The sequence below is a fragment of the Grammomys surdaster genome, unplaced genomic scaffold, assembly GCF_004785775.1.
Source record: "Grammomys surdaster isolate TR1022 unplaced genomic scaffold, NIH_TR_1.0 169, whole genome shotgun sequence".
Lineage (NCBI taxonomy): Eukaryota > Metazoa > Chordata > Mammalia > Rodentia > Muridae > Grammomys > Grammomys surdaster.
Window position 1 is genome coordinate 4,582,900 of NW_021604617.1, and position 20,963 is coordinate 4,603,862.

Sequence of the window (20,963 nt, forward strand, 5' to 3'; positions counted from 1 at the left end):
TCCAACATGGTATCTATAGAAGCTCGCAAAGAACTTATAGATCTCGACTTGTACACTTCTGCTGTTGCCTCCACTGTGAGAGAATAAATTGGTTGGGTGAGTGGTGACTTAGAAACATGTACCCAGTCACTCTTTACCACCCATGTTGTGGGTAGCTAACCATCTTACTTGCCAATGCATCCAGTCTGACCAGAGAAATTACTTTACCCTTCCAAAATGAAAATGAATCACCCATCTAAGGACTAGAACAAACACACACACACACAAACCCACCTCACCACTGAGACTTGAGGTGGTATCACTGATCGTCTCCATGTGATTAACAATTCACATAGTCATGGTTGAGGAAACATTTGCTGAGTACCTAGTAGGCTCTGGGGTGATGCAAAGATGAGCAAACCATAATAGTCATTGCCTTCAGAGTGCTTAAATACTAGTCAAAACCATAAATTTGTCAATATGTAATAACAGTATAAAGCAGTGCTAAATGCAAGCCAATACACCATGCCATGCAGACACCACTCAGTTTCAATGTATAAAAAGAAGAATGCTTTAAATATGAATACTTATTGACTCACAAGTATCGACTTGTATCTATCCACACATGAATGTAGATCACACATTCATACCTAGGAATGTTGCATTCACAGAATAATACATGGCAGCAGAATACTCGGTCACAGTGTCATAGCAAGTGAGTGTTTACTTGAACCCTAAAAATGAGGTGATTGTCTTTCAGTGGGAAGGAAACAAAATACTGTTTGCTTTGTAAGAGTGTCTACAAAGTGAAGAGAGAGAACACAGAGGTATCCAGCCAGAGAAAAGAGGAAAAAAAAAAAAAACTAAAAGGAGAGCCAGAGCAACTTCACTATGCTGCTTAAGTGGGGCTCATGGACCCACAGCACCAACTGTGATTTTCCTGGGAACTCGTTAGAAATGCTGATCACAAGCCCCAACCTAAGCATGCTGAATTGGAGTCTTTCTTACTCCTAGGAAGTCGGATAATTCTCACCCACACTAAAATCTGATATGAAAGTTTAAGAGGCCCTGGGCTATTCTACTGGATTCAAGTGCCCTTATCTGAGTCCCAAAGTAAATAAGCAAATTCTTGCCTTTTTATTTGTGAGATGTATGTTAGTACACAAACAAGATTATTACAATCAATCAATCAATCAATCAATCAATCAATCAGACTCGAATGAGAGCACTTGAATATTGCTACAGTACCAAAGAGATTGTTTCAAATACTGCCACCTTTCAAATTGGGGGATGAGACCTTAGAGAGAAATACACAATCATTTAGATAAATTTAAAACTTCAACACTAGTTAGAGTTTGTGGTGTACTTTTACAAAAATCTCAGTGATCAAGCCTTTCCCCAAGCCAATTTAAATCATGCAAACAACTTCATAGTTGTGGCCAGCAAAAAAGTTCAACCAATCAGGGAAGACCTACTATAAACACGGGCATTCTTGTCCTGTGAGGGCACCAGCATTCTTCCCTCTGCTCATGACCAGGAACACAGTATAACCAACTCACTCACATTTCTGCTGCCATCCTATTCCATCATGGTGGGACAGGACTCTCAAACTGAGGTCAAAAAAACCCTTCTTTCTCTAACTTGCCTTTGCCAGATATATTTATATAGTAATAAAGTAACTAATACAGGGGTTAAGCCCAAGTATCTGTATTTTTAAATATGTTTTTGGTCATTTAATGCATGAACACTTTAGAGAACCACTAATTTAAAACATTGAAGAGAAAAGAGAAGGAAAGAGACAATGGCAGAAAGTCTCGCCAGCAGCTGGACTCTTGTTTTGAAACTTCTGTGCTATATACACGTTATGTATATAGCTGTTATGCTATGCAGAATGTTTCTAACTGCTGAGAGATATGTGAAGCTATTCAGTATTGAGATATTGTAAAGCTGTATCAAAGTACACTTTAAGCAAATCTTCAAAGATGGAGAAATAGTCACAAGTGAAAGTCTTGTGTTTTTTTCTTTTTTTGTGGGGGAGGGAGGTAAAAATCATACTCAAGTTCAAATCCAAGGAAGACAAGATAATTGAAGACAATAAATTTATATCTTAAATAGACAGACAACTGAAGAATTTATCATAGATTTCACTAAAACTGAATCTATTTAGACTGTTCTACAGAGGAAAATGAATGTCATAAACTTCTAGCCATGAGGGGAACTCATGCTCAACCTATTAAATCTACAGCATCCTGGGTACAGAAATACCCTATCTAGATTATTACAGGAGAGATCCTTGAAATGTTTGGGTACCAGTGACATTTAATGAACTGTATCGTGAAAAGAACACGTCCTTATGCTATACTTTATAATTCGTGTTGTTTTTGTAGTATCTCATGCAGCCTAGGCCGCCATCCAACTTGCCATGTAGCTGATAAATTGAACTCTTTATCATCCCTTCTTGAATTTTCATGTGCTTCCATTACAAGTTCACGCCAAAGTACTGGTACTGTTACAACAGATTTCAACCTTAGGGGCCCTTGAAAACCTGCCAATGGCAAAAGAACTTCTTTCTGTAAAAGTACACATACTCAACTAAACACAGAGATTTTCCAGAAAGTAAGGAATCCCCCAGTGCTGGTCTCTGGATTGAGTCCCTCTAAGACTGTGGCTCCAGGAAAGTTTATTTCCCTGCGAGTCTGCTATGTTACTCGGGTATCCATTAATCTGTGCCAGCTCGATGTGCACAGGCTTCATCTCAGAGAATTAATAAAGCAGGGAACAAATTTAGTAAATGAAGACTTGCAGTAATCAAAGGGTGGTCCCGGAGGTCTGGTGCTCAGGTCCTGCTAGCGGCGCGGTATGTGCCACCTTGCCGGTAGTAGACAGCACTTTTGAGTCTTCCTCTCTGTATTATTTATCTCTATTTGAAACTTTTCTCTGAAAAGTTATGGCAAAGCACATCTAACATAAAGGCTGGCGTGTTAAATTGGTTTTCTTTTTTAATGTACTCATGTGCAATCTCTGTAACTTTCTTTAAAACCAAAACTGAACTCATTAAAGGAAGAACTCTTTCTCCATTCCCTACAATTCCTGGGTACTACTATTCTGATTCTGTCTCTATGCATGTGAAGGGTGTGTGTGTGTGTGTGTGTGTGTGTGTGTGTTGCACACATGCATGTGCATTCTGTGTCCTACTTCATTTAACATAATGTCCTGCAGGCTCGTCCATGTGTGTCCTGGATCAAAATGTATTTCCTTAAGGTTCTATGTATATATCCACTAATTTTCTCTTTATTTAGTCACATGTAGGTGGACACATACATTGCTTCCATCTTTTAGCTATCCTAAGTTGGGTCTGTTATGGCCTGTCTGTGATCCAACTATTTGAGAAGCTGAAGCAGGAGATGATTGCAAGTTCAAGGCCTTCCTGTGATGGAGAGAATTCAAGTCCAGCCTAGATGACTTAGTGAGACCCTGTCTAAAGGAAAATATAAAATAGAAAAATAGGGATATAGCTCAGTTGTAGAGTAGTTGCCTAGAATGTGAAAGAGCCTAGGTTTAATTTGTAGTGACACACACACACACACACGCACGAACGCACGCACGCACGCACGCACGCACACGCACAGGCAGAGAGAGAGGGCAAGGGCGAGGGTGAGGGCGGGGGCGAGGGCGAGGGCGAGGGCGGGAGGGAGAGAAAGACAGAGAGAGAGAGAGAGAGAGAGAACTATCTCTAAAGCTTTGTCCTAGTTAGCTTTTCTGTTGCTGTGATAAATACTAACATCAAAAGCAATTTGGGGAGGAAGGGTTTATTTAATCTTATAGCTTACAGTCTAACATCTGTAAGGTAAATCAGAGCAGAAACTCAAGACAGGAACCTGACAGCAGGAATTGAAGAAGACCATGGAGGAACATTACTTTCTGGCTTCCACCCATGGCTTGCTTATCTTACTCTCTTACACAACCCTGACCCACCTGCCTATGGGTGGTGTAACCTAAAGTGACTGGGCTTTCTCACATCAATCACTAATCAATAAAATGAACCCCACCTCCAGACTTGCCCACAGCCAAATCTTAAGGAGTCAATTCCTCAGTTGAGCTTCCCTCTTCCCAGGTGACTCTATTTTATGTCAAGTTGATAAAAACAAAACAAAGCAAAGCAAAGCAAAGCAAAGCAAAGCAAAGCAAAGCAAAGCAAAGCAAAGCAAAACAAAACAAAAAGCTAACCAATACAAGCTCATAAAATATGTTTACTCCAGGATGCAGAATGGAGAAAACAACTTGGGGCTCTAAGTAATCCTGAAATGAAAGAGAGAACTTTCAGGCATTCATTATCAAGAATGAAAAGAAGTACAAACCTCAGATTTGAGCTATAGGACAGAATGGTAGAATTCAAAAACTTTTCAAAAACAAACAAAAAAACGATTTCCAATTATAAAAATAATACATGTTTACTATAAAGTTTTGAACACCAAAAATAATGTCAAAATTGCCTCTAACTTATCAACTAAGAGAAGCAATATAAATTAAAATGCTTTTGTTTGCTGGATGTGCTGGCTGATGCATCTTATCCCAAGACTCAGAAGGCAGAGACAGGTGTCTCTATATGAGTTCAAGGCTAGCCTGGTGAGTCCCAGGCCAAATAGGGATACATAATACCCATAATACTGCCTAAGAAAAGTAAAAGAAACTGTTTCAGTAATTTTTCTGGTGTATTATGTGAATTTGTACATATATATTCATAATATATATGACAGAATGTGCACATAGAAATTTCCTTCTAATTCTCAAACACAAGACTGTTTTCAGAGATAGATCATAGTCAATCATTTCCATATTGTTTAATATTAAAGTTATTTCCAATGATTTATCAATTGTATTTCTCTTACGCACATCTTTCTATAAAATCTTTATCAACCTTGCCAATTACTTCTTTGGACAAATGACTATAGGTACAAATATTGGGTTTCAAAGAGTGAATTTATACAAATATCCTTCTACACATATATATACAACTATATGTAATGTGTAGTTGGTGTCTGTCAAGCTATTGTTTCTCTGTACTGAAGATCATCTGTTTGTTTTTGCTTTAATTTTCATTTTCATAATTTTATATACCTTTCACATGTTTTATTTTATAAGCTAGTTCACTTCCTATCTTTCCTATAGGGATATTAATAATTTTACATGTTTTTGGGAGCTCTTTTTGACTGAATAGATTAACTTTTTGTTATTTTGTGGAAAATACATCTTAGAATTTACTTTTGCTTTTTTTTTTAAGTCTTATGATATAAATGTAAATTTCAGTGAGAGTGAATCCACTAATCATTAATTGTTTGTGATATTTTTAATTTTTCTTTTCTGCTGAAATGTTCTTCTTTGGGGTAGATTAATGATTTTTCTCATTTTTGACCTTTTCTAGTTTTACTTTTAGTTTGTAATCTACCTGAAAGCTATGCTGGTCTTCGCTATACTGTGCACTCACCACTACCAAGTTTAGGTCATTTTTGAGTGACATTTGGGATAACTGGGCTATAGTCATTGGTTGAGAATGATCAAGGGGCTGAAGGGAAGGTTCAATGGCTAAAACACTTGCCAAGTTAGAATGAAGATTGATGTTTGGGTCGTGAAAACACATAAACTTCAGATAAGCATCACAGTTTGCCTGCAATCCCATCTCAAGGAAGGCAGAGGAAGGGTCCTTGGAGCAAGCTGAATAAGTAGACAAGTGTAGTTGGTAAGCTCTGATTCATCACAATGACTTAACATATGTTGTGACAAGTGATAAAGAAAGACACCAGATATTACTTCTGGGCCTCTACACGCATGGGTACAAAAATTCATGTATACCTCTGTACGCACATACATGTACCTACAGATGTGTAGACATGCATGCATGGCACACACACATATGTGCACAAAAATAATCATTTAGGTAGTTGTTTGAGGTAACTACACTAGTTTCTTTTCTTGTGGTGTTGACAAAATACCTAATAAAAGAAACTTAGGAAGAGTTTATTTTGGTTCATGGCTTGAGCAAGTTGTCCAGGACGGGGAAGAAATAGCAGCAAGAACACTTCTAGTTGTGTAAGTGGAAGCATGCGGCAGCTGGTTATCCTACATCCTCAGTGTAAGAGCTGATACTCTCAATAGGCTAGAGAAGAAAGTAGGAATTACATGTGAATTCATTGCCACAGGAAAGAAGTATCTTCAACAGGACTATGATAGCATAGATCAATAATTAATAAGGGAACTTCATGAACATAAAAAGTTTGTGTTCAGCAAAGGAAAGCATTGCTCAAGTAAATAGTCAGCTATGTGTAACGTCTGACAGAGGGTTAGTATCTAGAACGTACAAAGAACTAAAAAATCCTAAGCTTCAATGAACAAATACTCAAAGATAATATACAAACAGCTGAGAAACATTTTTTAAAATGTTCAATCCCTAACTCTCAGAGCAATGAAAATTAAAACTATTTTCAGATTTTATATTACCCTAATCAAAATGACAATTGATGGTATGCTGTGGTAAAGAGGAATACTCACCGCTGGCAGAAAAGCAAACTGGTACTGTCATTGTGGAAACCAGCCTTAAAGGCCCTCACTGTAGTGGTTTGCATAGAAATGGGCCCCTTAGACTTGGGTGTTTGAATGCTTGGCCCACAGGAAGTGACATTGTTAGCAGACATTTTCTTCTTGGAGTAGGTATGGCCTTGTTGGAGGAAATGTGTCACTGTGGGGATAGGCTTTAAAGAACTATGCTTAAGCTCCATCCCAGATGCAAGAGACCCTCTTCTTGGTTACCTTCAGATCAAGATATAGATTGAACTGTTCCTTTTCCAATACTGTGCCTGCCTAGATGCTGCCATGCTTCCTGCTTTGATGATAATGGACTAAACCTCCAAAACTGTAAGCCAGCCCTAACAAAATCTTGTCTTGTTGCTTGGACACGGTGTCTCTTCACAAAATGGAAACCCTAACTAATACACTCATAAAGCTAGAAACAGATCTACCACAAGATTTAGCTATACCACTCTTGAGCATTGTACCCAAGGGACTTAACATCTTACTATAGAAATATCTGTTCATCCCTGTTTATTGACACTCTAATCATAATAGCTAGGATATGAAAACAGTCTAGAGGTCTGTCAATGGATGAATGAGAAGTGAATAATGAAAAATAATAAAATGTGCATATTCACACAGCTGCTAATAATAATGAAATCAAATTCATAAGTAAATTGACAAGCTGGACACAATCATTCTGCATGATGAAACCCAGACCCAGAGAGATGAATGCCATGTATTCTTTCATTTGTGGATCTTAGCCATGAGTCTTTATGTTCCCCTCCCCCTGCCCTCACCTCTTGCCACTTGTGCCATTCAGGAGAGCTTGCTACAAGGTCATCAGAGTGGGAGTGTTGGCCCTCACCAGCTGCAACAGTCATGAGAGCGGGTCTTGCAGCTCTCCTGGGCAGCACAGTAAAGCTGGCCCAAGTGACAGGGTCACAGGTGAGCAGCTCCCCCGCCCAGGGCAAAAGTGATGGCCATCTGGCCCAGGTGCTCATCTGCCCTGAGGGAGTGTGGGCACGGGGATGATGCCCTTACTTCCTTCACCCTTTGCTACCTGCATAGTCAGGAGAGCCGGTCCCGTGGTCAGGAGAGTAAGAGAGCTGGTCCTGCCCTTTCCTGGCTGCGGCACTTAGGAAAGCAGGCTCTGTGCAGTGCCTCAACTGGGTAGCACAGTGGAGCTGGCTCTAATGGCGTGAGTGTGGGTATGCTGGCCGCAAGGGCACGAGAGCAGGAGGGCTGACCCTATCCCTTCCAACTGCTGTGGCATTGGGTGGGCTATCTGTAACTTTGCTAGAGAGCTGACCTTGGTGGTGCAGATACAGGGTAGCTGGCAGGCTGACCTGCCCAGCTACCACCCAGGACAAGATCCAGGGTTCTGAGTTGATCCACTCCAAAATCTGTTATCATCCACAAACTGTTGGAGTGTGTGGAAGGCCAGCACACTCTAATCCAAAGCTGCAGGACCTCCATGACACAGGGCATCGCAGGATAACCGAGAGGAGTCCCAGTGAGGATCCGATATCGATGATGTGGCAGAAGTCAGAGGCCTTAAACCAGACCAATGACTCATTGCAAGTGAAGATGTGTGGACAGAGGGGTATACTGTGGGACAGAGGGGTATACTGTGGGACAGACTATGACACATTACAGTTTCCATGACGAGACATTTTCTATGTTTTGTTTTATTGCTTTTGTCTTTTGGGGTTTTGTTTTATTTTGCTTGTATTTTATTCCTCTTGAGGGGGAGGTTGCAAGGCCAAATATGAGGGTACAGAGAGATGAGTAAGACTGAGGTGCATGCTGTAAAACTAACAAAGAATCAATAAAATATTAAAAAAAGAAAGGAATACCCATAGAGATCAGGAAATTATTAAGGGGTCCAAGGGTAGGAGAATTTCAAAGGATGGAAGACAGAACATAATGGCAAAAAGAGTGTGTAAAAGTTGCTTATATTTACCATGTATAATTGTCATTGCTGCTGAATCGGCTCACCCTTTCTGATTCTTTCTCAACTTTTGGCAGGCTGGTTCAACTTGGCTGTTTTGGCTCTAAATGTCTCTCCAGGCTGACTGATTCAAACTGGCTTCTCTCAGCTTCTCACTTAATCGTTCTACTTGGCCTCAAACTAACTCTGGCAATCGTTCGAATCTTCTGGATCCTCTTATTCTCTGGCTCATTCTGTCTTCACTTGCTTCTCTGTAAAACTGTCCCAGTAAAAGTGCCTCTGCTCTCTAGAGAACGTATGAACCAACTCAACTGCACTACAGTAAACTCAGGTGAACAGAACTGAACTGCTCTTTCTTTCCTATCCTCTTGAGAGTTGGGTGTATGCTATCTCTGAATCATTCTGCCAAAACTTTCTCTTTGACAAATTTTCACTTTGTCTGTCCCTTAATTAGATATCACTTTCACACATGGCTGTTTCCTTCTACAAACTAACCTGTAGGGATTAACAGTATGTACTAAGGGTGCATCTGTAATCTAGCCAGAGGGATTAGAGATTTGTCATTCCATCCAACCACATAAACTTACAAGATCTTTGGATATGATCTTAAGCTAAAAAGTGTACTAACTTTAACTATTACAAGAGAAACAGCTATCAATCCCAGAAATCTAACAGTCTAAATGTTCTTAGGAAGATCTTAAAAGGATGCAATGATCCTTCATAACTGAAGTCCTGATCATCTGTCCTTCAGAAAATGTCCCTTGCAGTGTCAAGGTTTTCCAGTTCTGCCAGTTTGATGAACGATCTGTCCTTTTTCAGCTGTTTTTTTGAGCTGTCCTCATGCAGGGGACTCAGCTTTCTACATGATCTGCATTGGTGCATTTCTATTTGTCTTTCTTTCATTGGGATGCTTCTCTACTCAGATTGAACCTTCATCAATTTTGATGAAACCTATAGGCTTTTATTGCCTGTGGAAATATAGACAAAACCTCTTCTCCAACATAACACATTCTCAGATGTCCATTTTGATATTAAAACATCTTTGTAGTATACAGGTTTTTCTAACTCAGCATTTTTCTACAATCCAGTGTCTTTCAGCTAACCTTATTCCCTGTTTCTGTTTACCACGTTACAATTAGATGTTTATGAATCCATACATAAGCTAGATACTTAAGCACTCATATTCCATCCCCAGTCTATAGTAGCAAGCCAGGTTTCTCACCGATGTAAACAAGAAACAATCAAGCCACATTGCATTAGATGTCAATATATACTGTCTCCAATACTTAGTTTAGTTTTCTCAAGTTGCTCAGTAGATTCCTGACAGGAAAACTAAACCTGGATGAACACTTGGTGCAGACTTCCAATCCATCTTGCTCCTATGCCACATGTGTGGCTACAGGAACATTGAGATGATCCCAGTCCCTCATACCCCCAGCCCCTGAAGCCAACCACCCCATCTTAACCTTTTCCTAACTAAGTGATAAGCCATCTTAAATATAACTGTCTAATTACTGGTCTGTAGAAATTTTAATAAAATGATTATTGTTCTCTGCCTCAAGACCGTGAGCTTTTTCTCCCCTCATTAATATTTGGAACACACTAAAACAAGGGCCCATGAAGTCAACTGTCCCAAACAAGACAGAAAACTATGTTTGTTGTTGAAATTATTTAAATCTCACCCCAGGGCTTCTACCTAATGTAAGGTTATTGAGTTCCCAGATAAAAAACGCACACACATAGCCTTTATATTTTAAATAAGCCTTAAGAAGTACAATAGCTGGGCAGCTGCCTACCTTCTATGTTGTTAGAATCTATTTTCCTATCAAAAAACCCCCAAGTTATCACTTACTATTTACTATGTTCCATCTGGGCTGCTCTCAACTACAATTGGACATCCCTCAGAGCCATATTCTCTTGACCTTTAACTCATGGTGGCTTTATTGGACAAAAAGGGGGAGCTGTAGTGGGTTGGCCTGATGGTGCTTGTATTCTAATGGTAATTTGGTCCCTGAAAACTGGTTGCCCCAGAGAGGAGAGCATCTGCACATAGATGTTAGCTAAGTGACCCTGCCCCCAGTTAATTCTGATTGGTAAATAAAGATGCCAATAAAGATGCCAACTGGGCATGAGAGACATAGATGGGGTTTAGGTCTTGTGGACTTCAGGTTGGAGAAGAGGAGGAGAAAGAGGACATACAGGAGGAAGAAGGATAAGCCATCATAGGTTAGCCGAATCATAAAAATGGCCCTGTGGGCTAGTCAATTGGAGTTAAGAGCAGCCTGGTGAAACACAATAAATAGTAAGTAATAATTTGGGGATATTGATAAAAAATAGATTCTAACAACATGGAAGGTAGGCAGCTACCCAGCTATTGTGTTGCTTAAGGCTTACTGTAAATATAAAGGCTGTGAGTATGTCTTTCATCTGAGAACTCAATAATCAAAGATGGGGTAGAAACCCCGGGGTTGGGGATTTTACTAATTTCTACTACAATGTTCCTTCCAAAAACATTGTAGCTATGAGTACTATTGGTCTAAGCCACTAGTATATGCCTACCAGGGGCTGAGTGTGTAGCTCAGTGGTAGAGCAGGTGCTTAGTATGAATGAGGCAATGTGCATGTAATACACATAAAAATAAATAAACAAGTAAACAAGTCACTGTTTCTATACCTGTTTATCGATATATACATATATATGTATATGTATGTATACATATATACATACATATACACATATACATACATACACATATACATATATACATATATACACATATACACATATACACATATATACATATACACATACACATACACACACACACACACACACACATATATATATATATACTGGTCTGGTGTCACAATTTTCTCCTCCTACCCACACTGAGTTCTCTAAGAACCTTTCTTTCTGACACGGTATGTGCTAGAAATTACCTCTGTATGCCCAGAGAGCTAAATAAACATTAATCTGATTAAGTTCAATAAATACAGTTTAGCTTTCAGTGACTTTGTTCACATTTATTTGATATCAGATGGATATATATGGAGTTACAGGAGGCTTATGAGAACATGCCAGACTTTTCCTGGTTTGGATGGTTTTCTCCTCATCTGTTTTGTTGTGTCTCAGAGGGAGGAACGCATGGACAGTGGTTCAGTAAGGGTTTCAGTCTATTGCTGTCAAAGAAGCAATTAGTTGAAATTCCACAGACTCTCAACAACTAATCTTCTTTCATTTTAAGTCTACAGTGCCATATGCCAGGTTTTCTTCTTTTCTGTATATTTGTGGGCATTTTTTTTTTTTGCAGGAAATCATAAGGTTGCCTATCAGATATGTCTAGACAGGCTCTTCGTGAATCTCAGTAGTAGATACACCCCTAAAGGCTTTTGCTGTAGGACTATACCTTCAAATGTTTTAGCATAAGATATGAAAGTTAAATGAGAGAATATTCTGATATATGAAATTTAGCTCTACTCCAGTTTTTCAAAAATGCATCTGTTCATGTCTTAAGGCATACATAAATGAATTGATAATTTGATATCAGGGGGAGTTGGCTACACATGTGACACATTATGACGCTACAGAATTTGGAAGGAATAGCATTATGTTCTTTAAGTATTTTTGATAGAACAGTATTACAACTTCTGGTATTTAAGTGTGCAAACTAAATTCAAATTAACCGTCACATAGTATCTAATGCCCTTAAAATAGCCAGATTAATAGCAAGCTGTGAATTATTTCCTATTAATCTGTCTTAACTATTCAGAAAATACTTATTAAGTTAAAAACAGGCAACTACAGAATTTTGCGTGTTAAAAAGTCAACAGAGAATAGTATCAGTTTGCCAGGTTCACAAAGTCAACTTTCTTGTGAGAAAATAGACTATAAAGAAGAACCATCAAGTGAACTGTTGAAATTTGGAACAAAAACATAGAAAATAAAACCTATTTCATTTTATTTGGATTATGACATTGTAGCATTTTTAAAGGAAAGAAAATGACTTTATAAAGTTACCTATTAAAAAAATAAAGTTACCTATTAAATACTCAGTGTATGATATTGTATATCACTTGAGTCTTATCCATGCGATAATATTTCCCATGTAATTTTCTAACTGGGCTCATAACTCTTTTGTATCCTTGTGCCTGAATATGCATGATTTCTCCTTTCTGCTTGTAGTTAGGACTTCTGTCTTCACAGTATATGGGCACAAAAGGCTATGTTATATTTGTCACGGGAACCATAATTTTTAAGACCCCTGTGCTTGTAAAATTTTTACCTTTATTATGGCACTATAAAGTAGATTTTGTATTTTATAGAGAAATACACATAAAAGTAGCACAATGCTGCTTCAGTGCATGGCCTGTAGAGATAGATGTTTTCACGATATTGCGCCTTATTCTTTTTAAAGCCCCTCGTACATTATAAGCTCTTCCGCCAGCCTCTGTTGTTGGCTACCTGTCAATTGCCTTATATCTCTAATCCCGAATCTTCAGATTGCCCTTACAGTGGAATGATTCCTTACATCTTCTGTCATGGAACTTCACATCAACCCCAACTCGATTAAGCAGACTATATTCCTGAAACATATTAACTTGGCTTTTTGGGATGCCTTGCTTAAGCCAGTAGAATGTAAGCAGAGATGGTGGTGTGAATTCTGAGACAAAGCCTTAAGAAACCCAGACTGTCTCTCTGTCCTCTGTACGTTGTCTGTCATGAGAAGAATACAAATGTGCTGCATGTGGCTGTGTAGAGGTTGGAATGAGATGTGTCCTGTAAGTCTGCACCATTTGGGGTCTTGGTCTCCAGTTTGGTGGCTGGTTGGGAAGGGCTAACAAGTGTAGTCTTGTTGGAGGAGGGATTGAAGTTTTCAGAAGCTCTCCCTAGTATGCTTTATCTGCTTCCTGCTTGCCATGTGAGATGGAAGCCTTCAGCTGTTCTTGTCATGATGCCCAAGCAGAAGGAGATGGAAGCTCTCAGCTGTTCTCGCCACCATGCCTTCCCTCCGTCTTCATGGACTCTAACCCACTAGAACTAGAAACCCCAAAATAAACTTTTACATCTACAAATTGCCTTCCTTGGTCATGGTGACTAATCACAGACGAAGAAAAGTGACTAAAGCAAGCTGCTCCTCCCAGTATGTATGTGGGAAACAAAAGGAAGGTTCCCAGAGCAGACCTGAACTCCATCAAAAGTCTAAAGTCCAACAAAGCCAGTTTTGGCCCAGCCAATCCAACCTAAAAGTCCTGAGAGAAGAAAATAATAATAATAATCTTTCACTGAGATATTGGGGTTGATGGTTCTGCATCATTGTTGGGGCAGTAGCTAACTGATATCGTTCACATCATTCACGTCATTGGTTCCTAAGCATCTTTCTTCCTTTGTGTCTACTGAGCGTTTTTAACTGGTTATTCAAATGGGTGGAATGAACTGAATGTGCCAAAGACCAAATAAGACATGTTTGTTCTACATTTCCCAGAGTACAAAGAAATACCACTGTCTTCAATATTAATGTTTCAGGCACCTTTTGAAAATGATTTCTTCATAAACACTAGCTTAATAAACTGCCAGTAGTAATGAGGCTCAGGTACTGGGAATAACGTGTTGGAGCTTATCTATTCCAATGGAAAGGACGCTAGCAATAGAGTCCTTTTATGCCATATGGTGACTAATCACAGACATAGAAAAGTGACTAAAGCAAGCTGCTCCTCCCAGTATGTATGTGGGAAACAAAAGGAAGGTTCCCAGAGCAGACCTGAACTCCATCAAAAGTCTAAAGTCCAACAAAGCCAATTTTGGCCCAGCCAAACCAACCTAAAAGTCCTGAGAGAAGAAAATAATACGAAGCATTTAACTAGTTCAAGCATTCCCGTGATCTAGTGAAGATTCTCTGTGTGAATACTCTACCCACTCACACCTTATTCCTATGTGTTTGTATCACTGGCAGACAGACTTGAGGACAGCTTCTAATTTTCTTGTGTCTTGACAATACATGTCTGTATAATAACCTCTTCTTAAGCCATGCTTTTCTAACCAAGAACATGTTGTAATGGTGATCAGAATGTCACATCCATGATTATATTCTTTGTCCTTTGTCATTTCTGGACAGATTTCTCTCTCCCTCTCTCCCTCTCCTCCCTGTCCCTCTCCTCCCCTCCCCTCCCTTTTTCTGTCTCTCTGTGCTCCATTATAATGCAACAAGCTTCTGTGTGGTAAGGTTCACATGGCAAGATCTGTGAGCAGCTTCTAGTTCACTGTCAGTTAGAGATTGAGGCTCCTGGTTGTAAAACTGTCAAGTGACTCACTTTTGCTACCTCTAAACACAGATAGATGGCAACCTCAGTTAACAACTTAATTACAAACGTGCAGAGACACCTGGAAGCAAAGAACCTAGTTAAACCATGTACTGTTGATCTACAGAAGCTGTGGATTTAGAAATACATGCTCTATTAAGTTGTTTAATTTGTGTTAATCTGGTACTTTTCATCACATAATAATACTCTGTTTAATCAGGTAGCAAGCTGATAGTTTCTATAATGTGATACATATCTACTTTTATTCATTTCAGTCATTTATTGATCTTAACAACTTGGATAACCTAGTAGAAGGATTGTTTTAAGTCCAGCCTAGGCCATATAGGGGAAGACTGTATCAAAGACCAACCAACCAACCAGGCAGCCAGCCAGCCAACCAACCAACCAACCAGTCAGCCAGCCAGCCAGCCAGCCAACCAACCAACCAACCAATCAACCAATTCTATCAAATACAAAAAATTTCTTAGAGTGCTATTGCTTGCCTTTGAAAAGCCTGTAGAACGTCAGACTTTTTAGGCAGCCACTTAAAACAGAATGGGGTAAACATTTTAACGAAGATAGGAGCTGACAATATGAGCTGTGTTGCTTATAATGATTTAAAGTGGACTTTACAGTACTTAAGTGTAACATTTAACATTATTTAGGTGCAGCAGTATTTCTTCTGTGAGAAAATGCATTTATATTTTTATGCTTTAAAAGATGATCTGGACAGTTTTACATACTATTCTGCACCTAGCCACTTATTTACCAAAATACAACGCCTTACATATTGTATTTGACTTTAATGAAAGCTTTAAAATTCAGTGGCTTAAATAAGTCCTGCATTTATCTCTCTAATAAAACTTGGTGCAGACAGTCAATGTAGATAGGTTTCCATGAAGCAATCCAGAGAACCCAGCAACTATGTTTAGTTGCTCTGCCAAGCTGTGCATCCTGGGAGTTAGGTCACTATGTCTGTATTTCTGGAATAGAGTGCACAGCAGGAATAGAATGGGAGAAACATTGTAGGGTGGACATTTTTTTTTTTTTTTTTTTGGTAAAGCAAGTAATATAGAAACTGAACACATTGCTCCCTCTAGCATTCCATGGCTGAAAATGGAGTCACATGGCCACACCCAGCCACAAGGGGAATAGAATATGTAGCCTCCAGATGGATGGCTGTGTTCCCAGCTGAAACTCAATTCCAATGGAAGAGAAAAATAGATCTGGAAGGGAGGAGGAGCCAGAAGTCTATCACGCATAGGTATGCAGACACTACATACAAATTGATTTCTGGTTTCAGCATTTTTATTTTCATTTTCTTGGTAGGCATTCTAAAAAATAATGTCAATTTTATTTTCTATGACTAGAATGAGAGTTAAGACGCTTCTAGAGCCAAACCCACGTCCTGTAGTTGCAGTGTGAGGATGGGGCAGAGGATGAGATGAGGGTGTGTTTCACTTCAGCTCCACAGAGGAGTAAGAAAACCACAAGGAGACTGAATGCACCAGAGTTTTATTGTAAAAACAGCAACAATGATAAAAGATTGAAAAAGAGAAAGCCACAATCCTCTCACTTCCCAGTGGACAAGGCCTTACCACGGGACTTATATTTTATTACCCTGTTAGGCTGGCTTAGGAGGATGAAGTTGAATGCTCACAGAGACAGAGACTTAGATGGCAGGTGGTGGCAGCACATAACCTTTAACCGCAGCACTCAGATGCAGAGACGTGTGGATCTCTAGGAGTTCGAGGCCAGACTGGTCTACAGAGTAAGTTCCAGAACAGTCAGGGCCACACAGAGAAACTTTGTCTTGAAAAATCAAAAACCAAAACCGAAAAAAAAAAAAAAAAGTCAAGGGCTGCCCGCTCTGTAGCTTGCACTGTTTCTACAGACTTGTGCTTCTTTGTGCTTCAAGTTGTGTCACCCAAGACAAAGAGTTCCTTTATATATTGCCACATTTCTAACAATGCTGAGATGCTGTAACTCTTGAATTGCATTGCAAGTAGCATAAGTGAATTCTATGGAATTATTATTCGTCATTTCAGTTTATTTTTCTAAGGTTCCTTTTTTTAAAATAAAAGCACGGGAGACTGAACCTAAGGGGCTATGCCCCACCTTGTCATAGTGCCCTGTAGACTGAGCTCTTACAGACGGACTGTTTCTGAGGGAATAAAGAACAAGCTGGAGCGAAGCAGCTCCTTAGTGAAGTTACTGTTATGATCGAAAGGATAATGGAGTTGCATTTAGTGGGGTCAGGTGGGCCTGCCCATCCTGGAATAACCAGGACACAGGTTGAGGGGGATGACTGGGTCATTTCTCATATCTTCTTGCATTTTTTGTCACATAATACACTAGGCAAGCCAGGTACCTGGCTGACTCTTACTAACATTAAAGTCCTCATTAAGACAATGAACTCTCAGGCCTGGAGACCTAATATTCTAGCTGGACTGGGCCCTTCACTTGGCCAAAGGGCTACCCATAGAAGGGTGGACTCACCTTAAGTTAGGAGAGATAGGTGGGGTAAACTAGGTCTTCTATGAGATCCTGTCCGGTTTTCTACCTACCATCCCAATCCCCTGTACAGGCTGTGTAGCTAGTTAAGTCAGCCTCCTTTTAGTCTTTCTATCTCTTCCTAATCTTGCTTTCCTTAACACTCTGGACCTTCTTTCTTTTTGTAACCCTACCATGCAGCTGCTTGTTGGCCATGTATCTACACCCTGTGCCAGCTTCAATGGTGTCTTAATTACTGTTCTATGGCTGGAGAAGACACCATGTCCTTTGAAAAGAAAATATTAATTGGCAGCTTGCTTACAGTATAAGTTGAGTCCATTATCATCATGGTAAGGAGCACGGTAACATGCAGGTAGACACTGTGCTGGAGAAGTAGTTAAAAACTATATCCTGCTCTACAGGCTGAGAGATCATCCGGGCATGAGCTTTTGAGGTTCACAAGGCCACACCTTCTAATCCTTCTATTCTCTGGTGACTAAATATTCAAATGCAGGAGCCTATGGGGGCCATTTTTATTTAATCACCACAAATGGCACGGCTGCTTTCCATCTCCCTTTGTCCTCCTCTGAGAAGCAGCTGAGGCTTACAGTCTTCAGAGTTGTTCTTTTAATCTCTAATAAAATTGTCCTTGAGCCTTCAGTCTGCCCTTAAATTATGTTTGTTTGTTTGTTTATTTATTTATTTAATGAGACTAAGCATCCCAAGAAGGGATACAGATTTCTGTGTCATTTGGTGACCAAAAGGAAGGACCTCTCCAATTCCAGTAACAGCAGCGTAGTGGAAAAACCTCAGTACTTCAGGAAGGAGATGAGGGTCTGGGGTGATATTTTGGTGCTGGAAAAGAAAGTCCATTACACATTGTAGAATACCACTCATATGGCTGACTGCTGTACTGCTAGCTGGGAGAAGATCAATATCCAAACACAGCTTCTGCTCTGTTTCTTTGTATGACGTGCCCTCCCCTTTCTCAGGATTCTGTTGTTAGTGCTCTTTCTCTACCCTCTCAGAATTCATGAGACTAATGTAACCATGAGTTTAGACAGAACTTTCAATGAGTGTTTTAAAAACATTTTATTTATTTATTTATTGCTGATTAAATCTAGCAAGAGGACTAGCTTAGTCCATTCAAGCTGTTCAGTTTGTGCTACATCGAGAAGAGCATTAGAAAAAAGGGAATCACTGTGTGAAGTGTGGTATGCCTTCCTTGGAAACTAGCTTACTTTCTGACCTTTCTTTGCCTTGGGTTCTATATTCTGAACATCAAGACCAATTTCCTTTTGAGCTATTTGTAAAGATAGACTAATAAAACAGATACGTCTCTCTTTTTTTTCCAACTCAAATGAGCTATTTACCACTGTAACTGGCATTATCACTCAAAAGCTTTCTTACTGGAGAAGAAAATACCAGCATCGCAGTGCTGGAGGTGAAAGGTAACTTCAAGTCATGATTAAGCAGGGACATAGGGCAATAAAACCAGGGTCTAGTCCTTTGCCAAAATTGTCAGTCATGAGATAGGCAAGATTCAAGGTCTGAGAAGATAAAACCTGTGTGGTTTTACACGTGTTGAGTTGCTAGAAAAATAACACCTCTCTCTAGATATGAAGGTCTTCACAAAGAGGTAATGAGTCCCTCCAAACAGTTGGGTGACATGAGCTGTCACTAGCCTATACAGCTGTAGACCAAGAGTGAAGGGAAGGCCATTTGCAGGAGACAAGGAAATTGTGCGATCTTAGGCTGGGGTGCCAGATTCTTAGGACGTTCCCAGGCCTGACTTCTCTCCTCCTTGCTAGTCCCACTCTGGGGAGGTGGTGGCAAGCGCGGACCTCCGGTTGCAGCAGAGGGCCGGCTCCTATACTCTAGCACAGCACTGTCTGGAGACCCCGCGCGCATGCGCATCGGCGTGACCCAGGCAGCTCCTTTAGTCGCCGGCATCCCCTCTTACCTCCTCACCCCGACCTACCCCAGACACCGGGTTCCCAGCGCGCCGGTCACCCGCAGGTCACCCGCCGGCTCGTCCGGGGCTCGGCCGCGCGCCTGCGCACGGGTACCCCGGCGCGCCGGGTTACTAGAGGTGGAGCGCCGGGAGGGCGCGCGCCAGGAGGCGGACGCCGTTACGGCGGGAGCGTGGTCACGTGGCCGCTGGTCACCGCCGCCACCTCCCGCCCTGTTCTCTTGCTGGTCGGGCCAGGCCCGGCGTGTTCCAGGAGAGCCCGGCAGACTGACGGGGAGAGAGAGAGAGAGCGAGCGAGAGAGAGGAGAGAAAGAGAGGAGAGAGAGACAGAGACAGAGAGAGAGAGAAAAAGGAGGGGAGGAGGATTCAGGGAATAGGAGCTGGGGAGCCCTGCTGCGCTACAGGTAAAAAAACATAACGATGCTAACGGTGAAAAAGCGCCTCGCCTCCCCTGTCAGCCTCCCCGGCCAGCCGCACACCCGTCGCTCCCTCCCCGGCCTCTCCTCAGCCTCGCTGGGCCTGTCCCGCCGCCCGGGAAGGCCCGAGCCGGCTGCGGATTGCTCGCGGGCTGGGAAGGAAGGCATGGGGTGGATCTCCGTCCGCTGCGGGCCGGCGGGCGGGCGGACGGGCGAGCGCGCACACGGGCGAGCCGGCCCCTCAGCCTGTTCGTCCCCGTCCCGTCCCCAGCTCCCCCGGAGGAGGCCCGGGCCGAGCCCGGAGAGCAGCTACGGGGTAGAGCCGGGCGGCTCAGCCAGCCCTACTTCCTCCTTGGTCGGTTCTCTGTTTCTCTCAGCCCTGGGCAGCATGTTTCCTTCACAGGCCGGAAGTCAGGCGGCTCGAGCCCTCCGCCGAGCAGCCCCGGAGGAGACATGCCTTCAGATGCCATAGTGCTCCTTAAGTTATTCACACCAGCGCCTGTCAGTTCGAGGCCTGTCAGGACCCGAGGAAAACTACCGGGAGAGTTGCCCTTCCCTCTCTCTCTCTCTCGCTCTCTTTTTTTTTTTCTTCCTGGAGATGTACTGTACTTCCAGTACACGCTGTGCAGACGCGACCTAGAGTTTGGTCAATACTAGTTACTAACAGGGTTTCAGTGTTAGTTACTAACTGATCTAGCGCTTGAGAATGGTAAACAGCCTTTTGAATGTTACATCTTTTACAGCCCCCTCACCTTCCACCCCCCCCCCCCCACCACCACATCACTTTCCGCAGAGTCTCATTTCTCGATTCTGAACTGGTCTGAATCCTGAAACTTGGACATGCAGGTTACGTGCTTGAGGTGGATTGTGCTGAAGTGTCCGGGCGTCTGTACAAGTCCTTACATCAAACGTAGTCCACAAAACCACCTTTTGGTAGTGCGCTGTTGCACAGGATGCGTCTTGCGTAAGCACTATTGAAAAAGAAATCTTTGAATACAGTGGCAAAGGAGTTCACTTTTACTTTATGTGTCTCGGGTTCTGTCCTATCCCAGGACTTCCTTGGTGTCTGAATTTAAGTGGAAAGGACTGCAGCAGTGTGATACAGAGCAGTCATCAAACATGAGTCCCTGGGGTTCCTGTTAAAATGTGATATTAATTCAGTAGATTTGATAATTGATACAACGTGTTATTCTGCATTTCTCATGTGCTGGACAAGACCTTGTTCAGTACAAAAGATGTAGATATCTTCAGTGTATAGAAATGAAATTATGTGTCTGTAAAGGGGATAT

The 20,963-nt window shown here is 41.3% G+C and overlaps 1 protein-coding gene across 2 annotated transcripts in view; it reads left to right on the top strand.

The window, feature by feature from the left end:
• The first annotated feature begins 19,450 nt into the window (after positions 1–19,450).
• The window catches only part of Tbc1d5 (TBC1 domain family member 5), a 441,474-nt gene continuing 439,961 nt past the window's right edge, over positions 19,451–20,963 (top strand). For both annotated transcript variants that reach the window (XM_028766551.1, XM_028766553.1), the window contains exon 1: positions 19,451–19,662. The gene's annotated coding sequence lies outside the window, so the exon portion shown is untranslated. The remainder of the gene's footprint in view (positions 19,663–20,963) is intronic.